Source organism: Anser anser, assembly GCF_964211835.1.
Source record: "Anser anser genome assembly, chromosome: 2".
Taxonomy (NCBI): domain Eukaryota; kingdom Metazoa; phylum Chordata; class Aves; order Anseriformes; family Anatidae; genus Anser; species Anser anser.
Genome location: NC_139721.1, coordinates 155,398,135 through 155,421,043, shown reverse-complemented (window position 1 = coordinate 155,421,043; position 22,909 = coordinate 155,398,135). Strand labels below are relative to the sequence as shown.

Sequence of the window (22,909 nt, the reverse complement as noted above, 5' to 3'; positions counted from 1 at the left end):
GTGTGAGCTAGGTTTGCTGTAAACAGACTCTGGAGATACATGTTCTGGGGAATGGAGGAGTTCTTCAGGCTTAGCCCTTTCACTAGGTGCCCCCTGGGACACTGTGGTCACAATGCTGATCAGTTCTAGTGGCGCCAAGGGAGCTGTAAAGAACGAAGAATTAAACTCTTCTATTTCAATTAAGGTAATCGCTAGTAGAACAGGGGTTGTAGCTGCTAAATACTGTTATTGCCCTAAATGATCTGCAGAGACTTTGGAGACTCATTTTCACTTATTACAGAAGATACAGATATGAAACTCTTTCTCCAAAATAGACACAAATCTTGGGCCATAGCAATGCTATGCACACTGCTCCAGTTCCATGCAGTGGAACATCCAATTAATTGACTTCCTAATGCAAAGAAAAAAAGGAATAAGATAGTGATAAGTAAAGCATAGAATTAGTACAGAGTGAGGTTTTTACGGGTTTCTTTCATAGCTACAGTAACCACACGTGCATCCTGTGGAGAACTGAAGTGCAAGGTGATAAGATTCTGCTGTACCTTAGAAGTTGACTGTGAATTGCAAAATGTAAGCAGTGTGGCAGATGTTCAGCTGCTGGAGCATGGCAAGGGTTTAGCAAGTCAAGCAGGAGCTGCATGGATCTGCCCTAAAATACACTGAGCTACCCTAAAAGAAAGCCTATCTGGATATCTTTTGTTGGAGAAGTTGTAGCTGAAATGCCTTGACTTCTGAAAAAAGTTTTGTTAAAACTCATCAAATAGTAACAGAAAGCCAGTATCTGGAGACAGTCCAGAGCTCCTAATCCATTAAATAACATTTAGGAACTCAGCATGACAAAATTTACATTCTTACTCAAGGCACTTAGTGTCCCTTTTCAGACCTGTTCAATGTAATTTACCTTATTGGCAATGCAAAGCTCAGACATCAAAGAGCAGATATCTAGATACGGCTTCCTCTCAGGCATCATTAATAATCTAGATTGTGAAATTCCAGTCATTTACCTCTCTGCAACTTTGTTACAACTAAGACCAAGGATAGTAAGGTTTTATTTAACTTGCAGAACATGTGTGTTAATGGAATTGATATTTTTTAAGTCCAGAACCTGTTTTTTTCGCAATGTGTCTGACTTTCCAGACCCGGTGGTTAAAAAAACATATCACTTCAGCATGGTTTTTAACGTGTGTTTTTGGCTGTATGTAGCATATATTGGTGCCATCATGTGTTCTCATATGAAAGGAGACAAATGCGTGCAATGTCCCCATAGCAATTACAGTTATGTTAATATCAGCTAAATATATATCCACATTTGTAAATGTAGGAGATTGTCATGGAAATTAAAAAAAGCAACAAAAATATATTCCCTAATTCCATTCGTAATACTACTGAAAATTATTTGGTAAGCAGGGGCACCTTCATTGAGAAGAAATCTTTAGATTCTCGTCTTCCTTGCAGCCACATGTAGAAATGTGTATCCTTTGGTAGAAACTCTAAGCAGACTCCTTATTGCTGATCTCATCTCTTTCTAGCTAAAAAATCCCAAGAGAACTCGAGGAATGGAATGAATTGTTGTCCAAACCATATGGACTGATGATCAGTTTAAATTTCATATGGGTTTGCCTCCCCAGCAGTCATTCAGTAGTGCATAGAAGCTTGACTTGTCTTTGGGAAGATGGAAAACAACCTGTCAGGAGGACAAAAACGCCATCCATTCACACTGTGACCTGTGCTGATAATACCGATTGAAACTTGACATGATTGAACTGCATGATGCTTGAATAAATGCCCAATACCTACCAATAGCTCAGAATAGAAGGGAAATTGAAGGGCACTTCTCAAGTTTGGCGTTTGGTGTGGAAAGAGCCTGAAATTGTGCTTATTATTCACAAAGCTTATCTGAACTTTCCAGACCTCCAAACCTGGGCTGTAAAGGAGAAAGTAGTTTTGTAAAAGCTCTGGTACTATCGGATTATAGCTGGGTTACAGATGACGGGATAGTTTCAATCCCTTTTCTTTGTATGATTTGGATGTGCCCTACCATATTAAAGGCAAAAAGAGTCATAACTTGCTTAGGCCTCAGTCAGCTGGGCTTCCAGTCCAGCAAGGTTCATCCGCTGAGCTGTGAGCACTGTTTATGTGCATGCTCTATGTCTATGACAAACACAACCGACTGTGGGTTAGCTTCATCTTGTTCCACTGCAGGAGGAGCTGAGTTAAACTGCTGGGCAGTTGGATTAGTGGCTAAGCTGATGCATGGCAACAATATGGTCACGTAGATACCTTAACTGAAGGCAGGGGAGCTACCATTTTCTTTTGAACTGGATGTGCATTTTTGAAGCAGCCCCACTTACCTTCCTGTGGCTCACCTCCTGGAGATCTCCTAGAACATGTGAACTGAACTGCTTTCCAGTGAAATTATTCCAGATGTCCTCCAGGAATGCATCTAATATGCTCCAGTGGCTAATAGATAGGAACAGACCACAGGAACAAACAGAGCCATTCTGAAATACAACCAGTAATGCATTCAGTGAGGATGTCACTTCCACAGTGCTGTTTCTCTTTACATATCTACTCCAGTCAGGCCACATTACCAACTATTGTAACCACAGACATTATTTCTTCTGTTTTCCATGCTGAAACATTTCAGATCATAGGAGTCTTCTTTAGGTGTCAAAATTGGCTGTGAGCTCCCTCTTGCAAAGGAAATGAAACCTCGATATTGTTCTTATTGTTATGTTTTTTAGAGAGGTCTTGGTTGCAAGCAGAGCCAGGGAATGACAGGTACTGTGCAAACCCAGAAGACATGACAGGCCTTGTCCTTGCCACTTAGGTGGACAGCCCAAGAGTATTGCCAGCCCCAGCAGTTTAAAGGTTGTGAATCAGGTTCCCATAAGTTTAGATTGCAGCTGTAATTTATTTATTTTTTCTAAAGGTGAATTCTGGTTTCTTTTAATTTAGCTCCTGGTGAGTGAACTTCTTCACATGTATTCTTTCTTTTTCTTTCTTTCTTTCTTTCTTTCTTTCTTTCTTTCTTTCTTTCTTTCTTTCTTTCTTTCTTTCTTTCTCTCTCTCTCTCTCTCTCTTTCTCCCTTTCTCCCTTTCTCTCTCTCCCTTTCTGTCTCTCTTTCTCTTTCTCTCTTTCTCTTTTTCTCTCTTTCTTTCTCTCTTTCTTTCTCTGTCTTTCTCTCTCTTTCTCTCTTTTCTCTATCTTTCTCTCTTTTGTGTAATCAAAAGGAAGGAAAACTATGCACACCATGTAAATGAAACTCTATAAATGAAAGAGAAATGACAGTAAAAATCAGAATTGCTGATATTCAAGTGAACTGGGTCTGGCTGGGATGCAGTTGACTTTCCCCATGGAAGCCCATATAAAGCTGTGCTTTGCACTTGTAGCTGACCAGCCCCCTGATGTTGCACCAATGTTTTGGTCACTGCTGAGCACTGCATCAAGGCTGTCTCTCCAACTCTCCCCTGCCAAAAAACTAGTTGGCTGGGAGTAGGCAACAGGTAGTGAGGGATGCAACCAGGACAGCAGACCTAAACTGACCAAAGGGATGTTCCATACCATATGATGTTACACTCAGCAACAAAAGCTGCAGGGAGAAGAAGGGGAATAGAGGACGCTAATTATGAAAGCATTTGTCTACCCAAGCAACCACCACATGTATTGAGGCTCTGCTTCCCAACAAGTAGTTGAACATCACTTGCTGATGGAAAGTAGAGAATAATGTTTCTCCTTTTGCTTTCATGCAGTCTTTTATCTTTTTTTCTTCCCTTTTCTTTCATTAAAGTTCTCATTATCGCAACCCACAATCTTCTCTTTTTTTCATCGTATTTTCTCCACCTGCCCTTCTGAGGAGGGGGAGTGAGAGAGCAGTGCATTAGTGATTAGCTGCCCATCAGTTGTTAAAACACCACATCAAGTAACACAAGAGAAAAACACTGCTGTTATTCAATTAATGCTGCAATAAAGTTGTCATGCCCTTAATCTGTGAGTATAATTTCCTCTAAAAATTCCTTGTTATGTTAAAGCCTTGGAGGAAAGATTTTTCTTCTCAAAACCATGAAAAATCTCAAAGTTCTTCAGTGACTTGATCACTCTTCAAAGCCTGACTTTCCAAATACTGTGAAGTCTTTGTGTAAGAGCAAACTTCAGTGATAAGAAGTCTTTAAAGATGAGAACTACTAAGACAAAGTGTTTGAAGACAGACTTTCTGATGGTCTTTGAAGTCACAGGAGACAGAAATTACTAATTGCTAGGGAATTTCCCTCTAATCAGACCATTCAGCTGAAGTCTTGGTATTACTAAAGCTATTGTGAAATGTGTAAATGTGCACCCTGGTTCTCTTGGAGCACAACAAGAAATTATTACATTATTGCTACTTTGCAAGAATTCTTATAACTCTCTTATTGGCTGACACACTGGATTTTCATCTAGACTGATTATTATCATTTGCTTCCATGTTTGTTGAAGTTTGCTTTTGAGAGCTGGAACAAAGTGGTTGGGTTTATGAATTTCTTTAAATCATGTTATGCTGCTACCTAGAAAACAAAACAAAACAAAACAAAACAAAAACCTGTCGACAGCATAACAAAGACAGCCAAAACCACTGGCAAATAGTTTGATATCTTTACCTTTCCTCTGAATAGTTCACTGGTGTTACTGTTCCACTTTTTTGGACATATGAGCATCTGGGGCATGCTTATTATATACCTCTTTCTTCCTATAAAGAAAAAAGTTGATATTTGTATTGAATAATGCTCTTCAAAGGTGCCTCCCAATTGTGTTCCTATGCCTTTAATGAAAAAAAATAAATTCTAGCAAAGTTAATTGCTTACAGTACATCAAAACTCAGTCTGAAACAAATGAGGTGCAGAGTCCTTAATGTGAACGTTGCTCTCTGTTTTCACCTGCAAGATGGGCCTGTCTTATATGGCAGGACTCTAGCCAAAACTGTCTGTCAGATGAAAATATTTTCCAAACATATAGCCAAATGCTGTAGATACAGTTCTGTGGGAAACAGTGGGTGATAAAGGTTTTTAAAGAGTAATAAAACTCAAACTCAGCTCTTGTGTAAAGTTTCCATTTCCAGTTTGCTCTTCAATCTAAGCTAACCTTCCATTTCCTTGGGAGTGAGATAACAGCCATTATCCCCATTTTACAGATGGAGAAGTTATAAAAAAAGAAAATAATTATGCTTGAAATTAGTAGTTTCTGATTTATTTTTTTTTTTGTGAAAACCTTATGCAAAAACACAGGTGTGCCCAGAACCGTGTGTTCATCCTGTTCAGATCATTGTAATTTCAAAAGTGCTTTAACTGATCTTAAAACCTATGGCATCTTTTGTAATGGGAAGCCATGTAAGAAACACACTCAGAATTTCATTACCAAACATTTGTGTGTACAAACGTTTGTACACATATATGTTTCCTCATCTGAGCTATGTTCACTCAGGCCTACCTTTGCTGAGAAAATGATCTTTGTAGATGACATGGCTGTTCCTTAAAATATCACTGTCTAAACACTACGGTGACCATTTGTGTCTGAATACTTGAACTGTGTTAAAACTAAAAACTTATATGTTTTCAATCCAAATTTTCATTGTTTTGATACTTTGAAGGTTTTTATGAATACTATACAAATGAAAGCTTTCAGTAGTTAAGCAGAACATAAAAAAACTGCCAAAAACTGCCTTGTCCTCATGGTGGGTATGTTTTCCCCCCCCCCCCCCCCTATTTTTCTGTCACTGTCACATCACCACTCTCCTCTACAAGACAGATTTTTCTGTTCTCCGCAGCCTTTCCTTTTCAAAATACACCGGAACCAGGAACTTTATATAGACCACCTTCCTTCCCATTATGGGATGGACTTCATGTGAAACCTAAAAGGTCTAAGCATCTCATCTTATGTTGAGTTGGTCAGGTTATCTTCAGAAGAATAGGTGGTATTTTGGAAAACTACAGTTTGTCAAAAACAGGAGCATTTGCTAGAAAACTGTTTATCTCTTGGAAGGATTTTCATGCTTAGTGAATAAAAAGATAAACCTATGTACTGTAGAATAACCAGGAGGTATTCTACACTCAAATGATCAAAATATGTTCAAGAAGAAAATTTACATTTTTCAGTGAGATCCACACAGCTGAAATCTCAGTGTCACATTGAAGGTTGGTAGTCATAAAGGATTTTGACATGGTGAACTCCAGATTTGTTGGTATGCAGTGTATGTTTATTTCTCTATTTTTAGTGCATTCTTGCATTTGTATTCTTCCAGTTTGAAAGCCTTGTCATTTACATCTTACAGCATAAAGATGGATGGGTCTGGTATTTTTTCCAGTTCTGACTAATGCTGACTGTAGAGGTTGGTCTCACACATGTAAAATATCTAATCTTTTAATGACTATAACTAAGTGATTTGTTAGGTGAGCCAGTATTTCCTAGCTCTTTTGATTTATTAGAAATTTAAAGTGATATAATTAGCCTCTTCCATATGGAGAAAAATGCTCTTTTTTGGTATTCAAGGGAATGCAAATGAACCAAAGTATCAGCAGCTCCTCAGATGCAATTACGGCCTCCAAGAACTTGTAACACTTGTATCTTTTAATATGAAAACTAATTCAGCATCTGATAGCAATATGACAGAGACCATACCTGAGAACGAGCATTCAGCAGTGAACACATGATCTGTGATACATATTGCATATACTGATTTTTTTTCTGTTATAGGAAACTGTGCAGAACTCACACTCTACTTGCATACATACACATTTAATGATGTTCAAGTTGCAAAATCAATATCTTAAAAAGTTAGGAACTGACAGTATGAAAGAATCATACTCAGTCTTTTTTATCAACTTTGAATATACACTGTCACAGTGTTGACTTTAGTAACTTGTAAGTATAGTTGACATTTTCATTTCCACAGGATTTCTGTTTCTGTGTTTCAAGCCCAGTAGCTTTCCTGCTGCTTTTTGTGCCTATAGTTGTCACCTGGGTGCAGAAGGAGAAATGAGAAGAACACTTTTGCTGCAATTTTGGGTTAAACCCTTCTCAGTATAAGCAGTATAGTCAGAAATTCCTATTATACTGCAATGAGTCTTTTAAATTAGTGAATGAGTCAAGGAAAAGTACTGAAAGGAATGTCTCCAATAGAAACACAATATTCTTCAAAATTTGAAGTATCTGTTTCAAAACCTGGAATGTATGACAGCATCTCAGAACTACTCTGAGGAGGATTTAAGCATTGCACACTTCTCCATGGTAGAGAGTGCAAGCATTCCCAGTTTAGGATAGTACAAATTTGGGACTATGCAGAACCACAGCCTCTGGAAATTATGAGCTCTCCAGCACAAGGGCAGTTATGTTCTGAACAGCAGTCATTTCCCATGTCAGGTGCAAATGATCCAGGCATACAAAGAATCAGGACCACGTGCATGTTCCTATCATCTTGCCTCATTTCCAGGGAAATTCGTTGAAAACCAAAGCATATACGTACAGTTTAACAAATGGTTAGATACTGGCAAATTATTAGGGCATTTTTATTTTATTTTTGTTAAACCAAATGTATTCTGGTATAAATATTCTTGAGAAGGAGTTAGCTTTTTTAAAGGGGAAACTGTAAAGCAGAGCGAAAATTTTAAGCATTTTTGGCTTAGATTTCAAAACGACCTTCTGTATGTAGAAAATGCAATTCAGAGTGTTTTAGTTGCTGCATATGCTTTACAGTTTAGCTAATATCTAAATTTATAAACAAAGTCAATCTTTTGAAGCAAAAAAAAGTCTACTTTGTTAATTAATTAATTAATTCGTTAGTTAATTATTTATTTTTTTAGTTCGGCACATGTTTAAGCAAAGCAGTGTTTTTAGCGGGAGTGTTTGGCAGAGTTCATCTCAATGAATTATATGTCACTCAGAACGGGATTCATCCTACCTTCCTGTTGCTTTTTAAAAATAAGATATTTCATCTGCTCTCATTGCCTAAGGTAGGATTTAGCTCAAGACCAAGATCCGTGTTTAAGTGTCTACCTGTGAGACAGGTACCTGAGCCCACACTGTAGTCAGTACAGACTAGAGAGCCATTCATCCCTAACGCAGACATGCACACATAGTTATACACCTTCATGTGTTGTAATCTCAAACCAGATCCAACCTCTAAAGTCTCTTAATCATCTGGGCTGCAGAGAGATGAAATGGATTTTGCACTTACTGACTACAATGGGAAGCTGTAGGAAAAGTGTGCCTTACATCGATACCCTCAGCTGGAACTTGAATTTCCTTTCAGGAGTATTTAGCAAAGAAGCAGGTGTGAGTCATGAGGATAGCAATAAGTGCACAATGCCAAGTGCAGTCTTGTATGACTGGTTTCTAAGGCACAGAAATGTTCCTAATTCAAATATGATTTCTAGTCAGCAGAATGTATGGTGAATGCTTTTAATGATGTAAAATACAGCCTGCTCCTGGTTTCTTCCTAACAGACTGCATGAACTCTGTAATAATGGGTGCAGGTGCATTTTTATATGGTAAAATAATAGCTCCATATTTATCCTTTCACTAAAAGCAGGTATGTTTTCTGTGCAGCTCATTAGTCATGGAGAGAGTGAGAAATAAGAATGTGATGTGCAGCCCCATCTGATGACATTTTGCTGGGAGGGCACTGGGCATGCTGGTGGCTGGCTGAGCAGGTATCCTGGTGGCAGCTGTGCAAACAGCAACCTCAGGATGAATTAGCTAACCCTGGCACAACCTCACGTGAAGAGAAGTGTGAAGGGGCCCCTAACCTACAAACCTGCTTCTGCCAGCCCATTGTATGATAGGTGTAACACTTCTAGTGCGGTCTAAAATATGTTAGTACTCTGCAGAAGTTCAAGATTGAATGGGCTTTGAGTTATGGAGCTTGGTTTCCTCTTGGGTAACTAGTCACTAAAGCCACCTACCTTTGCGCAGGATTTAAGAGGGAAAGAGGGTTTTATGCAGAAGAAGTCCATATGAAAAGCAGTGTCTGGCAGTTAGATCAGGACATGAGGTGGGAGGAGGTCAGGATGGCACTGTACAAGTAGCTGGAAAATCAATGGACCGGGATGGTAGCAATATCAACATGAAGAGTATGATGAGGTACTCTTTCATAAAATAGGGAGAAATAAGAATGCACAAGATATTTACCTTGAAGTAGTCTGATGTATACAAATAGTGGACTGAGAAAGCTGTCTATTCACACAACCCAAAATACTTGGAGGAGCTGGTCATCTTCATTTGGCCCAGAAAAAAAACAACAGCCAACCAACCAACCAACCAACCAACCAAAAAATATTAAAAAATCCCTAATCCAGTTTGGATTCAGGTTAAACCTCTTGTTAAAATAGTCCTCTTTGTTTCCGATTCTGTGCCCTACTGTAATGCAAAAACATTCTTCCCAATAAGTTCAGCAAGACGTGATGTGTCTCAGTGAGACACATCACATGCAGGGTATTTCATTTGTCATGTAAAGAGTCTGATAGGCCAGCAATAGCTGGATGCTAATGATGCAAATTAGTATATTTGCAAATAGTCTGTGCATCAAAAGGGTGAATTTTTGCTGTTGCACCTGTGTGAACCCAAGAAAAGGTTCCTTTCACTTCCAACTCAAATCACAAGAGGAGGTGTCTATTTTTGTTCTCACTTTCATTTGTCTTTGTCCTGTCTGCTCTCTTCCAAGCTCCAAACCACACTCATATTTTAGGGCATCTCAAAGCACGTCATGGATATTGGTTAATTAAAACTTCCCAAGCAGCCTTTAGAAATAGTTCTGAAGCCTTTGTCTAACACATGGAGGTTTTAGTGGTTTGCCCTATTTGCTTTGGATCTGAAGGATGATGACTGTCTGCTGGACAGAAAGGGCATTTGCTTATTAAAGCTGACACCAGGGGTGATGTTTTTGCTCTGGTGGAGGATGAAGTTTATCTGTTGTACTCTTAGAAGAGTAAGATCAATCTTACTCTTAGAAACCTCTGATGACTCCCTCCCTTCTGTTCCAGGTCTTCAATACCCATAGTTAGTGAGTTTTCCCAGTCTCTAAACATCATTAACGTAGCTTAAACCTCTTAGTTCTCCTAGCCACAGCAGACATGAAGAATGATTTATTTCTCTTTTTTGTTTGTATCTTTTATGTTGTTGATATTTGTTGTCAGTGTCCTCTTCCCAAACTGAATTGACCCCATGCTTTAAGCCTTTCCTATAGGTTGTATTTTTTAGAGCTTCTCTTTGTGTTGTCGTTATTCTCTCTTTGATCCATGTATTCCTTGAACTGTGATGCTCAAAGCAAAGCATAGTGCTTTTTTTTTGGGATATGGTTGGTTCTGAGTGCAAAGAAGGAATTCTGTTTGTATCTAATGTTATTTTTTGTGTTTCTTTTCAGTCTGTGTTATTTTTTTTCAATAGCTTGACATTTATTTATGATCCTTTAGAAACTCTAAATCTTTTTTTTTAGTTATTATTATTTTTAATTATTTTTTGTAGAATAGATGCATAACCAGCTGCATTCCAGCTATCATGCAATTGAGACCTTGTGGCCTTTCAATATATAAAGCTAATAAGAAAGACAAAGAATTTTTACCAGGGCCTGTATTGACAGGACACGGGATAATGGTTTTAAACTGAAGGACTGTTAATTTGGATGGGGTATAGGGAAGAAATTTTTCACAGGGAGGGTGGTGAGACACTGGAACAGGCTGCCCAGAGAAGCCATGGATGCCCAACCATCAGAAGATCAGAAGTGTTCAACATAGGTTTGGATGGGGTTTTGAGTAACCTGATCTAGTGGCAGGTGCCCCTGCTTGTGGCAGGGGTGTTGGACAAGATGATCTTTGAAGGTCCCTTTCAACCCAAACCATTCAATGATTCTGTGATTATGCTGTAGAGTTGGCACTTGTGTTCTGCATCGTCTTCCTTATAGCTTGCTTTGCCAATGGAACCGTTTTACCACTACACCACACTGAGAGGTGCAACATGTAAACCTTATTTTAGAGATGTGTTAACTGTAGGTGCTGCTCTACTGGCTGGTTTAGTGTCCAGGAACAATTCACTTACATTTGCAAGAAATTAAAAATAAATAAATAAATATCATTTTAGTTTTAACTGAAGTGTCCTTTATCCCATTCATATATACTATAAGTACACACAGTTAAACGCTGACATGAAACTATTGTGTAACAGAGCAAAGTTCATATCTAAAATGGAAACATAAATTGTAGTTTGTTGTAATATTTTTTTTTCTAGTGGATTTTTATTGATATCTGTAGAAACACTCAGAATGGGATGACATGGTATTTTCTGTGGCAGAAGTGGTAAGCTATATTATTTCTCACCAGCTCTAGATAGAGATGAGTTGCATCTGTCTTTTTTTCACATGCCAAGTTATTCAGGAGATTTAGGAATCTCCTGCTGTCTTTTTTTGTATGATTTGGAGGATGGTAACTACTGGTAATTTGTAAGTAATGGAAATTAACACGTGATTAATATAGGAAAATAATTTAAGTCCTGCTTATGTTCTTCTGTAATGAACAGCATTTGCTCTTTCATGATTGCTATTATCACAGTGTGAAGTTTGATAGAATAAGAGAACTGAGGGTGTAGATCCATTTGCAATCGAAAAAATAAAATTCAGTCTCAAAGAAATCAATTCAGCTGTGAAAGTGTCCTAAAACTTTTAATAAAAAAGGCAGTTCTGTTCCCTCAATGTTTATGCCACATGTTGATGCTGTAGAAGCCTTACTGTCACAATTCCTACTCTTCGCAGTTTTCAGTATGACAAGAACCCTACAAGTGAACTTGGTCTTCTGCAATCTACACTTTTTTTTCTGTCTAAATTCTCATTTGGTTGTGTCCTCTTTCTTGAATGTAGTTTTCTGCTATCAAATACTGCAGTTCCCTGGAGCTAGCAGTTTCAGCAAATACAACTTTATTTCCTGAGCTCCTAGGGTGCTCTGTGCTGTCTGCTGGCTAGAGGTAGTTTCAAATATCATTACTACAGTGCTCTCTCAGGTGCCAATTAAAAATGATCCTAAAACATGTTGTGGTATATAGCCTGAGAAATCTGACAGCTGTGTTATAAAAAGTAGGAAGATTAGCCTTCTCCCGTAATCATTGAGAAATCCGGAGTAACACAGCATTTTTAAAGAATGATATGAATGAATATAAATAATGTACATTTTTACACATTTTAAAATATACAAAATATTTAGGAGCTGGAATTACATCTCTAAAATCCCTGTGAACTCTGTTTCACTTCTTCCCACCTCAGTAACATAAATCTTACCTAGGGGAACTGTTTGCAAACCCAAGCAGGGAATTTCAAGCCTATGTGAGCACCTCCTTCCCATCTTGCTGTGGATCAATCAATACCACAGCAGCACGATAATGTTCTGCATCAGAAATTCTGCAGAAGCCTTATCAAGACCTACCAGAGAATGAAGTCATAAAGTGTTATTTTGAGTGCAAAGGCTGGCCACACATTTTGAGAGTGAGGCTGTTAATCTCAGCACTGTCACAAAGTGTGGTACCTGGGGAAGAAATAAAAAGTAATATCATCTTGCTTTTGTTTTTGTATATATGGCTGGGGAACGCAGTATTTCCTTTTCTTAATCCTGCTTCTGCCTTCCTCAACAGATTTCCCACCGACATGGTGTAATAGGTCAAGTTAATAGACCAAGAGTGCCATTTGGTTTGACTGGAAGAAGACACACACACTTTTTTTTTCTTTTCTTTCTGTGTACTTTTGCTTGGCTGTCCGTATAGACTTGTGGGCTTCCTATTTTACAGATTACTCTGCAAGACGTAAGATGTATTCTTCTGCCTTCTCTTAAGGCAGAAGGAGAAAAACATGGTTTTGGAATATTCAAATTAGTTATGAATATTTTGAATCTAAATCCTTAGTATCTTGTTGCAGCTACTTCTCCCCTGAAAACTAGGTATAAAGTGCCTTCTACAGGTGTGCGTAGCTGTAAAAGCATGCAAGGCAACGTGCTATCTAGCACTGTGACTCTGAAGTTTTAAGAGGGTGGAAGGAAGACTGTGTTTTAAGCTACAAGGCATGGCTTATTCTTGCTTATACCAGGCAAGATATCATCATAATCACTTCCAATAGCATTCTTATTAGTCTCTTATGGTGTCTATATTAGTCAGGGGCAAACAGCTAACTTAGCATGATTCATGTAGAAATCAAGAGCATACTGTGTCTCTTATCACAGCATCAGTGTGATAGGTCATTAAATGTTAATCAAGCAGTCTCCCAAGGTTCTGGGCCATAATTTACTGCTGTAGCCAACATGATGGATTAAAGCAGTAATTCTGCCTGATAAGATAGACTCCGTGGTATTTTTCCTCATTTTAATTCAAATGTTAGAATTTCGTCCTTTTGGTAAGACAGTTTTCATATTGTATGTTTGTGGGTAGCTTTAGGAGAGGAGGGTATGACAATAAGGCACAGGAAGAAAGAGAAAGAGGTTTTTGATAGGGCAATAAAATACTGACAGCACAGCAAGTTGGGCAAAATAGCAATCTTAGAGCTCATCCCCTCTTGAAAAAAAGATACAATTCAGTGCAGTTCAGCCTCAGGAATGCTCTGAATGCTTGTCTTGATTTTTTTTTTTTTTTTTCTGAGAGAAAGGTCCAGTACACCTTCTTTTCCTTCCCTCCTAAGATTTTATTTCTTACTTTTCTCTTTTGAGAGAATCTTGCTCACATGGAAAACAAAAATCTGACAATCAGAAACTTCAGTCCAGTGAATGTAAATCACCATAGCACTCCTGGAGGCTTTGATAGCTGAGAATCTTCTCTGTATTGTGTCTGTAACTGGAGAAACCATCTGGACTGATGGAGACACATGTGAAACTTTGCACTGATTATCTTCTTGGCTTATTTTCAACTTGGATTTATAGTCACAGCAAGAGCTGCCAGACCCAGCTCTTAAGCACACTGGCCTTTCTCTAGAAACACAAATGGAAACACAGAGCTAAACCTAGAGGCTGTTACGTTCATGAGTCTTCTACAGAAGTTAGGGTAAAAACCCTAGAGTGTAGATTAATCATGGAAACAGTGAATTATTAAGAATCTAAGCCTCCTGAAACCTGTATTGAAGTTGTGCAAGATGTGCCATCCTATATCTACTACCGCTAAAAACTTACTATGTTAAAGTAAAATGTGCAATGCAGATTATTATTAAAAGTCTAAATGCACAGACCAGGACTAACAGGGTTAAACAATAAGAGATATGCTTTCTTGCTTCATCACTTTTTTCACAAAGTTGTTAATAGCAATCTCTGATGAGAGCATGCCTTTACTATCTATCCACTAAGCAGCACTGGGGACTGTTTGCATCAGTAAAGGAAATACCTCTTTCTTCTTGGCAAACTGATTTTCCTGTTGTCAGTGCAAATGATGTGCAGCACTGACAAGTTCAGGAGGTATCAGCTCAGTTTTCGGTAAGTGATATGACCTCGTATTTGACTGTATGACACTTGTTAGTGGTGGTTAGGTGTGTGCTGTGTTCTATAGCTTGCAACTTTTCTCTACCCAGCATTTCTGCTCATTTCTCCCCCACTGTTTAATTTTCTAGAGTTCTTCCTAGAGCACATTACACCAGAAGTACAAGGCTATACTTCAGCTTTTAACAGCATTTTAACTTCTGCATGATAAAGAATAGAAAGCACATGGTTAGTATACATTAGATCTCAGTAAACTTGTATAATCCAGGTTTTGTATAGTCTAGTCTGCAATTGAAAGCACATGGTGTTTGTGTAGAGAAAAGAAGTCTCCAGTGATGAAAACATTGGACACTGTTAAATCCCATAGGCTTTTCTGGCTGGGGGAGAACATATTTTTTCCAAACAATAGTGCAGTTCAGTGTATTTTGGGTGCAGCCTAGACTGCTTCAGATAGTGTTGGATGCTGACCTCAATGCCATATGTTACACTGGGAGACAGAGCTGTCATATGGAGGGGTGTAATGTTGGAGCTAGGACACTGACTAAGTTAGATTTTAGTTTTATACTGAAGGAATCTGAAATAGATACTGCTCTCCTCCACAGCAGGGCAGCAGCCTTTCTCCAGTGCTGTGCTGGCTCTGGGCAGCTTTGTGTGCTGGCCCTCAAGTGATCGACTGTTCTCATGGTCCCCTGGCTTTCACCTGTGCTAAGGAAGAAGATTTTATGATGAACCTCTGTGTTGTTCCAACAAACTGTGCACTCCTTTCTCATTTTTTCCTTCTTCTTTTTCAGTGCTACACTGATTCTGCAATATAGTTGATTTTCTGCCCTTCTGTAGCAATGACTGGTCTCTTAATGGACAGTAATAAAACTTGACCTATAGACCGTTCTTCTTCCCAAATAGTTATTATATTTTAATGTGGAAAGAAATATTGTCATAGAAAACAATCTTTTATTTATTTTTTCCCCTCAAAATGAGGAGCAAGGAAAATAAATAAATAAAAAAGAGAGAAGAAGAAGTAAAAAGAAAATGGGACTTTTTCTGCTTATTCTGCTCCCTGTGACCTGACAATAATTTATGTGTAATATAAAGTAAAGGAAAAGTTGCCATAAAGTTGCATATTGTCTCCCTCTTGAGGGAATAATAATTGTAAAGCTGCAGAACCCAGATCTAGTTTACTGTTATAAATGGATTGTATATATGAATAGCTTTTGGAGGTAAGTGGTGAAACTGTTGCTGATGAAGGTGTTTATTTTATATTGCTTTTGTGAGCAGGGCAATCATTCTCCACTTGTTTGTGATTTTTATTAAATATGATACCCACTCATACTTTATGAGAAATGTTTATGCAAAGTAATCTATTTGATTCAGCATCTCAATATTTACCTAATGAATATATATTGCATCTGATTAATCTTCTTATATTTTACTGTTCACAGCATTTTAAAACAAAATATAACCAGAGTGGGCAGCTTCATGCTATGCAATAAACTGCAAATGAATAGAAGCTTTTATCAAAGGTGTTTGAACTTATAGCTCATGGCTGGCTTGCAATGTTTTGCTTTCAGACAAAATGACTTTTTTTTCCCAAATATATATTTTTTTATTCTTCTGAACTATACTGAACTGGAATGCCTGACTTGTGGTTTATATGATTTAAGAATTTGAACTGTGTAATTGGATGGAGTCTGCAATTTGCTTCCATCCTTTGATTATGTTTGTATCTTCTTGTTTCTGATATGGTTAAAGCCATGCATTGAATCACTACTGACAAGGAGGACACTTTCTGTTCTTGATTGATGGTCATGATACTTGTTCATGATATTGCTACGCAGGATACCAGCTTTGTAGAATCAAGTCTATGCAAAGCCACGGCAATGGGGAAGCAGGGATGCAGCTTAAGATATGGATATTATTCCAATAATTTTCAAATTAACTTCCAAGTTGTATGCTTTGAAGAACATATATTTACTGTATTTCTACATAGGTTGCTTTATTTTGTTTTTGTCTGTGTCCATTATTCAGTAGGAAGCTTTTCTGTAGGAAAGTTGATTTTATGATTTTACTGATTCCACCATGCTAAAAAAGTGTTTTTTTTTTTTCTTTTTTAAAGATAGCATTATATAAGGTTAAAAAATTGTTACTATTCCAGTTTTGACACTAATAGCTAAAATAAGAAAACAAGGAAAATAATCAATTTTTCTGTAGGCTGGAAATTTAAAAAGTAGTATATAATTTTATTTTTTTCCCATACCTCCTCTAGTTTTTATATAGATTTACAACAGTTTGGTTTAGTGGCTTCTTTGCAAAACTGGGTAAGAAAGGTGTTATTAAAAATGTAAGACCCATCAACCTGGGCTAAACAGAATGCATTTAGTTGGTCTCTATTAGTGATTCACAGAGATGAGGATGAACAGGTCATGTGGGGAGCTCTCTTTATCTGGTATACCCTACCAGCTCCTGGCAAGGAACAGTTCAAAGAATTTCTCAGCCAGTGATAACATGCATTGACATATTCTCTATCAGTAAGTTTAATCTCTCTTGTGAGCCATATTTTGCTTTTGTCTCTACAGTTTCCTGTGGCAATGAGTTCTACACTTTAATTATGAAGTGTATGAAAAAATAATTTCATTTGTTTTTGTTAAACCTTCCATCTGATCATTTTATTTCAGACTGCCTATTTCTTGGGCAGTAAGACATTGTGAATAATTATTTGCAATTTTTCTTGTCTGTACAGTGCCTAGCTATAGAGATCTCTCCTATCCTTTTCTTCCCTCTCTATAATTCCCACAACCTATAATTTTGAACATGTGGCTATGTTTTTTTTTTTCAACTAAATGCATTACTTTGTATTCATAAGTATTTAAATTTGACTGCAATCTTATCATACTGTCACTCAGTATTGTGAAATCCTTTTGTGAGTCTTTGAAATCAACACAGAATTGACTATTCTGAATAATTCTGTGTTATTTATTCTTTTTCCAGACCATTTATGAATATGCTGAGCAGAACAAACTCTGGAAGAGATCCTTGAGGGACTTCCCTGGCAACTTTCCTTCACTCTAAGTTATCTGTTATTCTTTTTGTTTCTTGTGTTCTAAGTACGTATTAAGCTGTAAGGAGATAGTTTCTCTTCTTATCTGTCCACCTAGATTCTCTTAAAGCTTTTGGGAAGGGATACTGTCCAAAGCTCTTAAAAATTTTAAGTATGCTATATCAGCTCAATCACATTTTTCCTCATGCTTGCTGACTCCTTACAAAGCTCTAACAAAAGATGCATAAACCGTATTGACCCTTCCTCAGTGTAGCCATGGATATAATAAGAGATATTATAATACATATAAGGTCTTTAAGATAGTTTTCTACAGGTTGCTTGGTGCAGGAGGCAACTCACTGATTTGTTTTCCCGCTGTGTGGTGGCCTCAGACACATTTGACATCTACTGCTGCTTTGATGGTTCGTTTCGTCCAACACATCCCACATAGATCATAGCTCTGAGGTGGGAACCCCTCAGCTTTCCTCCCTTCTGAGCACCATTGCATGGGGCTCGTTCAGCTTTCCTGTGACGGCTGTCCCTTCCTGAGCACCGCTGTCTTGCCCTGGTCATGTCAGGTCTCCTGTGGGCCTTCTGCTTCTACTGTTTGTAATGAAGGCCTCACTATAGATATTTAGCAAATTGCTCCTTGGTTTTGTTTTGTGGGCTGTCTTCTAGTAGTGTTACACTTGTCAGAATTAGTTCTCCTTCTCTACATTTTAGTACGGCTTCCACTTTTTAAGCTAATTGCCTCCTTCTATTATTAATTACATGGTTGTGAGATTTGACAAGAAATTTTGAATTGTTTTTGGATGGTTCATGCTTATTTACTCCAAAAGTATTTAAGACATGTTTTTAAATAGTTTCTGCTTCTCCTGCAAGTATTCTGCCTCTTTTCTGCTTCTTTAGTTTTCTCTCTTTTTTTTGACTTACAGCTAGTTTCTTTCTGTATTCATCTTATGTCTTCCAGATATCTCCACAGACTAGCCTGGAGGCAAACCTGGCCTTGGGCACCCTTTCTTTTTACCCTGGAAGTCTCAAACATATCTGAAGCTTTGCTTAATTCACTTATTTGATATTAAAACATGACAGCAGCACTTCTGAAAAAGAATGCTAACATGTATACTCTATTGGCAATGCCAGTATCAGTTGGCCAGCAGATAAATAATTTATTTACTAAAGGTGGTTGCAATGTGCAATTGCTGACTCAAGGCTTAGTTAAGCTCTGACTACATTGTTTGTTCTTTGTAAATGGAATTTTCCCTGCAGATGGTGGAAACATGTGTGTGTGTGTGTGTATCAATAAGCCTATATATCTTAATTGGACATCACTTTTTATAGAAACATGTAAATAATGATGAATGCAACAGACTATTAACCTTTGACAAAGATGATTCATGGTACCAAAACTATTACCTCATTGCCCTCCAAGCCATGGTTTGTCATGCAGGTGTGCTCCATTTGGTTGGTCTGTGCACACCTGGGGTCACACAATGCATTATTTTCCATCCATATTCACATGCTCCTTTTCCAGCTGAGCTTTTTTACAAAGGGAGACCAATTCCCTACTGATTACACAGGAGGGAATCGCGTCTCAGGCTAATGGAGTTAGGAGCAGATCACCAAGCCTGGAAGTCCCACTGATAGAGGAGGCTGAGGTGCCTTTCCCTTTGTCATCATCAGAAGAGAACAACTACGGAGACAAAAAATAGTACGCTGTGCTCAGTGCAACGGCAAGACAAGAGAAGGGGAGAACAACAGACCTGGCTGTTAATTGAACCTGACAAGTGTTTACACAAGGCATCAGACTGCCTGTGGCCTAGAAGCACTGATTTATATAGCTATTGATTAGCAGTGACCCAGTCAAGAAGAGCAATGGCAAACTGCTGCTTCAGCATTGCCCAGGAGAGCAAAGTTCAGTGCAAACAGCCCACGCGTGTGTATTTATAGAAGTAACCATACACTCATTACCATCCCAGACTTCTATTAACATATCCATATCTTACAACATCTGTGCATTCACCAGACCAAACCCCTACTCTGTTATCCTTCATATTGATTGGGTTTTTACACAGGTATTGAGACAGATGTACCAGATGTACTTGTTTTTAGTTGATACATATTTATAAAGGCAGACAGCTAAGTATGCACCTGTGGCTGCAGTTTATCTTTTGCTGCCTTGCTTTCCTAGGAATATAGCACAACTCTCTTCAAGATTACTTCCCTTTTTATTGGTATCTCATCCTCCACACTGTAGCTGCTTCTCTCTCTAAAATAGTCCAATGTTTCGAATTATAAATACATCTTAGCACTCCCTAATGTAATGCATGATATGTATGCATCTCACACTGCAAAGTCCTTCCTTAGTATGAAATATTCACTTGGTCTACTTGGCTTGCTGTAAATGGAATATTTTAATTTTGTACCAAATAACTTTTTTTTTTCTTTTTTTCAGGTAAATATTTATTCATCAACTTAATATTTGAGGATTTTTTTCCAGATGTATACATAAATTGTTTTAAAATCCTTATCTATACTAGTGCTTCTGAATATGAGATGCAAATAGAATACAAAACAAGAGGCTATTTGTTTGCCCTCTCCTTGGTAGCACAGAGAAATTTTCTATTTCAAGTCTAACTTTCATTTTTTACTTGAATTTTCCCATCAAGAGTGAGTAGACGACAGACTAGGAATTAACAATTTGTCAGAATTGGAAAGATTTCAGGGTTTTCCTATCATCAAATTAAAATCCGAAATTTTGCAAACATGCAATCTTGAAAAATCCATAACCCAGTCTCAAAAATATTCAAATACAAAACCATTCAAATTTTATTAGTCAAGTTGTTCAGTTTTTAGTTTTGTCCTTTAAATGTATATACATGCATATTAATTTGAATTAATTTGAATATCAGTTTATTAAAATTTCCAAGCTTGAGCATGTTTTTAAAGAAGTAGATTTCATAACTTTGAAGTCAGATATTTTTGAATATCTGGAAGTGGCGATATAAAAATACTCTGATCAAAAAAGTCAGAGAAACTGATCCCTTCAAATATCTTTGGCTCTGACAAACTTTCCTCTCTCTGAAGCTTTGAAACAAAAGATTCCCAGCCAGTTCTACTGACATGTTCCAGGTCTGAAGATCTCCAGTTCTCCTTATCCATTGTGTGAATCAGACCTGGTTTCAGTCCTGATATCTGCACGCCACTGAGCTTCTAAGTCTGGGAGAGATCCTAACAGCTGGTAGGTGGCTTTTGAGAGTGGTGACTAGAAGTGGTGTCCTTCCAAGGTGCTCTGAAATCACAGGATGTTCTTTCAGAAGTAGCATCAGGGATACCAAAGTCAGCCAGAGCCAGCAGTTAACACAGCACAGTGATACATGGTGCAGTGTGGGCAAGCTTTGCTTCCTGGGCAGATTTTGGAGTCAGCATCAACATCTGAAAGCAACTCAGATGTCTCTACAAGTTAGTTGCATTGCTAGGAACTGTTGCTTGAGGCTTTGTTTCTTAGTTATGGCACTAACCATAAGTTTTGGAAACTTTTGGGCTGGGAGTCGTGAAGTCCAAAATGTGCAACGTCCTTTATGAAAGAATTGAGAGTGCAAAGTGGGGCTGCCAGATGGGAACAAGGTAATTAGACAGCAAAGTGAGGACACAAAGCCTTGAAAGCCATCTAGCAAAGCATGCTGAAGTTTAGGTCTCTCTGTTAAATAAACAGATTTGCACTTTTTATTATCAAAGCTCTCATTTGTACAGCAATTTTTCTGCCCATTAGTATGAAGTTTGTCTTGGATATCATAGAAAATACATAAATAAAGTGTTTAAAAAACCAGACCTGGTCTAACGGGCTAGAGAAGCAATGCTATTTGTATTTGTAAAAACTGATATTAATCATTTCATAGCAGTACTTCCATCCGACTGGTCAGAGCCCTGGAAGCAAACCTACTGCTCTCTCCACCCCCTCCATCACTGTCTGTCATCACAGCTCTCACAACTCCAGGCAATAACATCCTATTAACAGGGTTGGTCCCCTACCATCACCTAGGTAAAGACTGACCTTAGGGCAGTTGCAGGGTCCACATCACCAGCTCTCTTCTCCTGGAGAACTAAATGAGCTATCTAGGAGACCAGCAGGAGCCAGAGTTACTTATTTGTCTCATACATCAGCACAAAGACCCTTTCTAACTGTCTTTGACTCTTCTGTTAGTTCTACATGAATCTTTGTATGAAGTTATGGGTTCTGCAGCTCTATAAATTGTCCTGGCAAGAAATCAATAAAGCCTAATAAATTAGGTTTCCACAACGGATTTCAGTAGAGGCCCCAAATCAGCCAGGTACTTAGATGGGCTTACCTTTAAGCATCTGATCAGTCTTACTTCTGGTCAGCTCTCTGCTGTCTTAGCTCCGGGCATCCAAGCAGTTCAGGTAAAGACATGTTGATGGAATAAGTTTATTTACATGATAAATCACAATAAATGAAATATGTGCTATGAGCTTTCCTGAGCACAGACCTAACCAGAAAAAGGACTTTTTTTTTTTTTAATCCTCTGTATAATGATGTCACCTATTAACTTTAGGTATGATTAAAATTCACAGGATTGCATAAACAGAAAAATAACTAGAATAATTTTACAATGTGCATTAACACTGGGAATTTCAGAGACAGCAATCTGGATCTCCAAGCATCTGTTATGAATGCAGAACAGGAAGGCCTGGATTGAACCCTTCCACCCCTCTGCTAGTCCTGCAGCATTTTAGGCCAAGGAGGTGGACAGCCAAAACTTTGGGTCCTGGAGGCTTTCTTAAACTTTATCCTTCCAACTTCTAGTAACCTCAGGGAATTACTAATTATATTTCTTATTAATGCCCTCTGAGAGCTTCAGTTTCTTTAACTGAGAAAGGGTGTTGGAGGGAAGTAGAATTTAAAGAGAAAGAGGGATGGAGCTGGAATACATAAACTATCCCCGTTTGCAAAGTACATGCAGCTGTGGCCATTGTTTTGCATTTGCCATTCTTGCTTTGCAGATAAGTAGCAGCACAAATGGATTTACATGTAAATTCATCCCATGATGATACTGTCTAGCAGAAAAGAACATGGCTTTCCAGGGCTTGCCTGCCTCAGTTCAAGGGGTAGCAAGTTCCTCTGTGAAGCTGGCTCACGTGTTCAATGTTTGCAGGGCTGAGACCAGAGGAAAGAAAGAGAAATCAGGTGAATTCTTTTTTCTACCAAGTTTGTGCAATCATGAGGTAGTCCTTAGAGTGGGTTAAAGCATACATCAGTGTGGTGGTGCAAAGGGGTATATTTCTGTTAGGAAGATTTCCTTCACCTGCGGTTCAGAAATCACACAGTGCTCACTGCTGGGTAAATGCTGAGGCTTGGCCCCTGCAGTGCAGAGGGCAGCTGCTGCATGACTAAAGGGAGAC

The 22,909-nt window shown here is 38.2% G+C and overlaps 1 long non-coding RNA gene across 1 annotated transcript; it reads right to left on the bottom strand.

Annotated features, from left to right (window-relative positions):
- Positions 1-19,808: 19,808 nt before the first annotated feature.
- LOC310893659 lies at positions 19,809-21,950 on the bottom strand. The gene is made up of 3 exons (XR_014579194.1): positions 21,838-21,950; positions 21,543-21,604; positions 19,809-20,780 (listed from the first exon to the last, which is right to left on the bottom strand). It is a non-coding gene; the product is annotated as an uncharacterized lncRNA (long non-coding RNA).
- Positions 21,951-22,909: the final 959 nt, after the last annotated feature.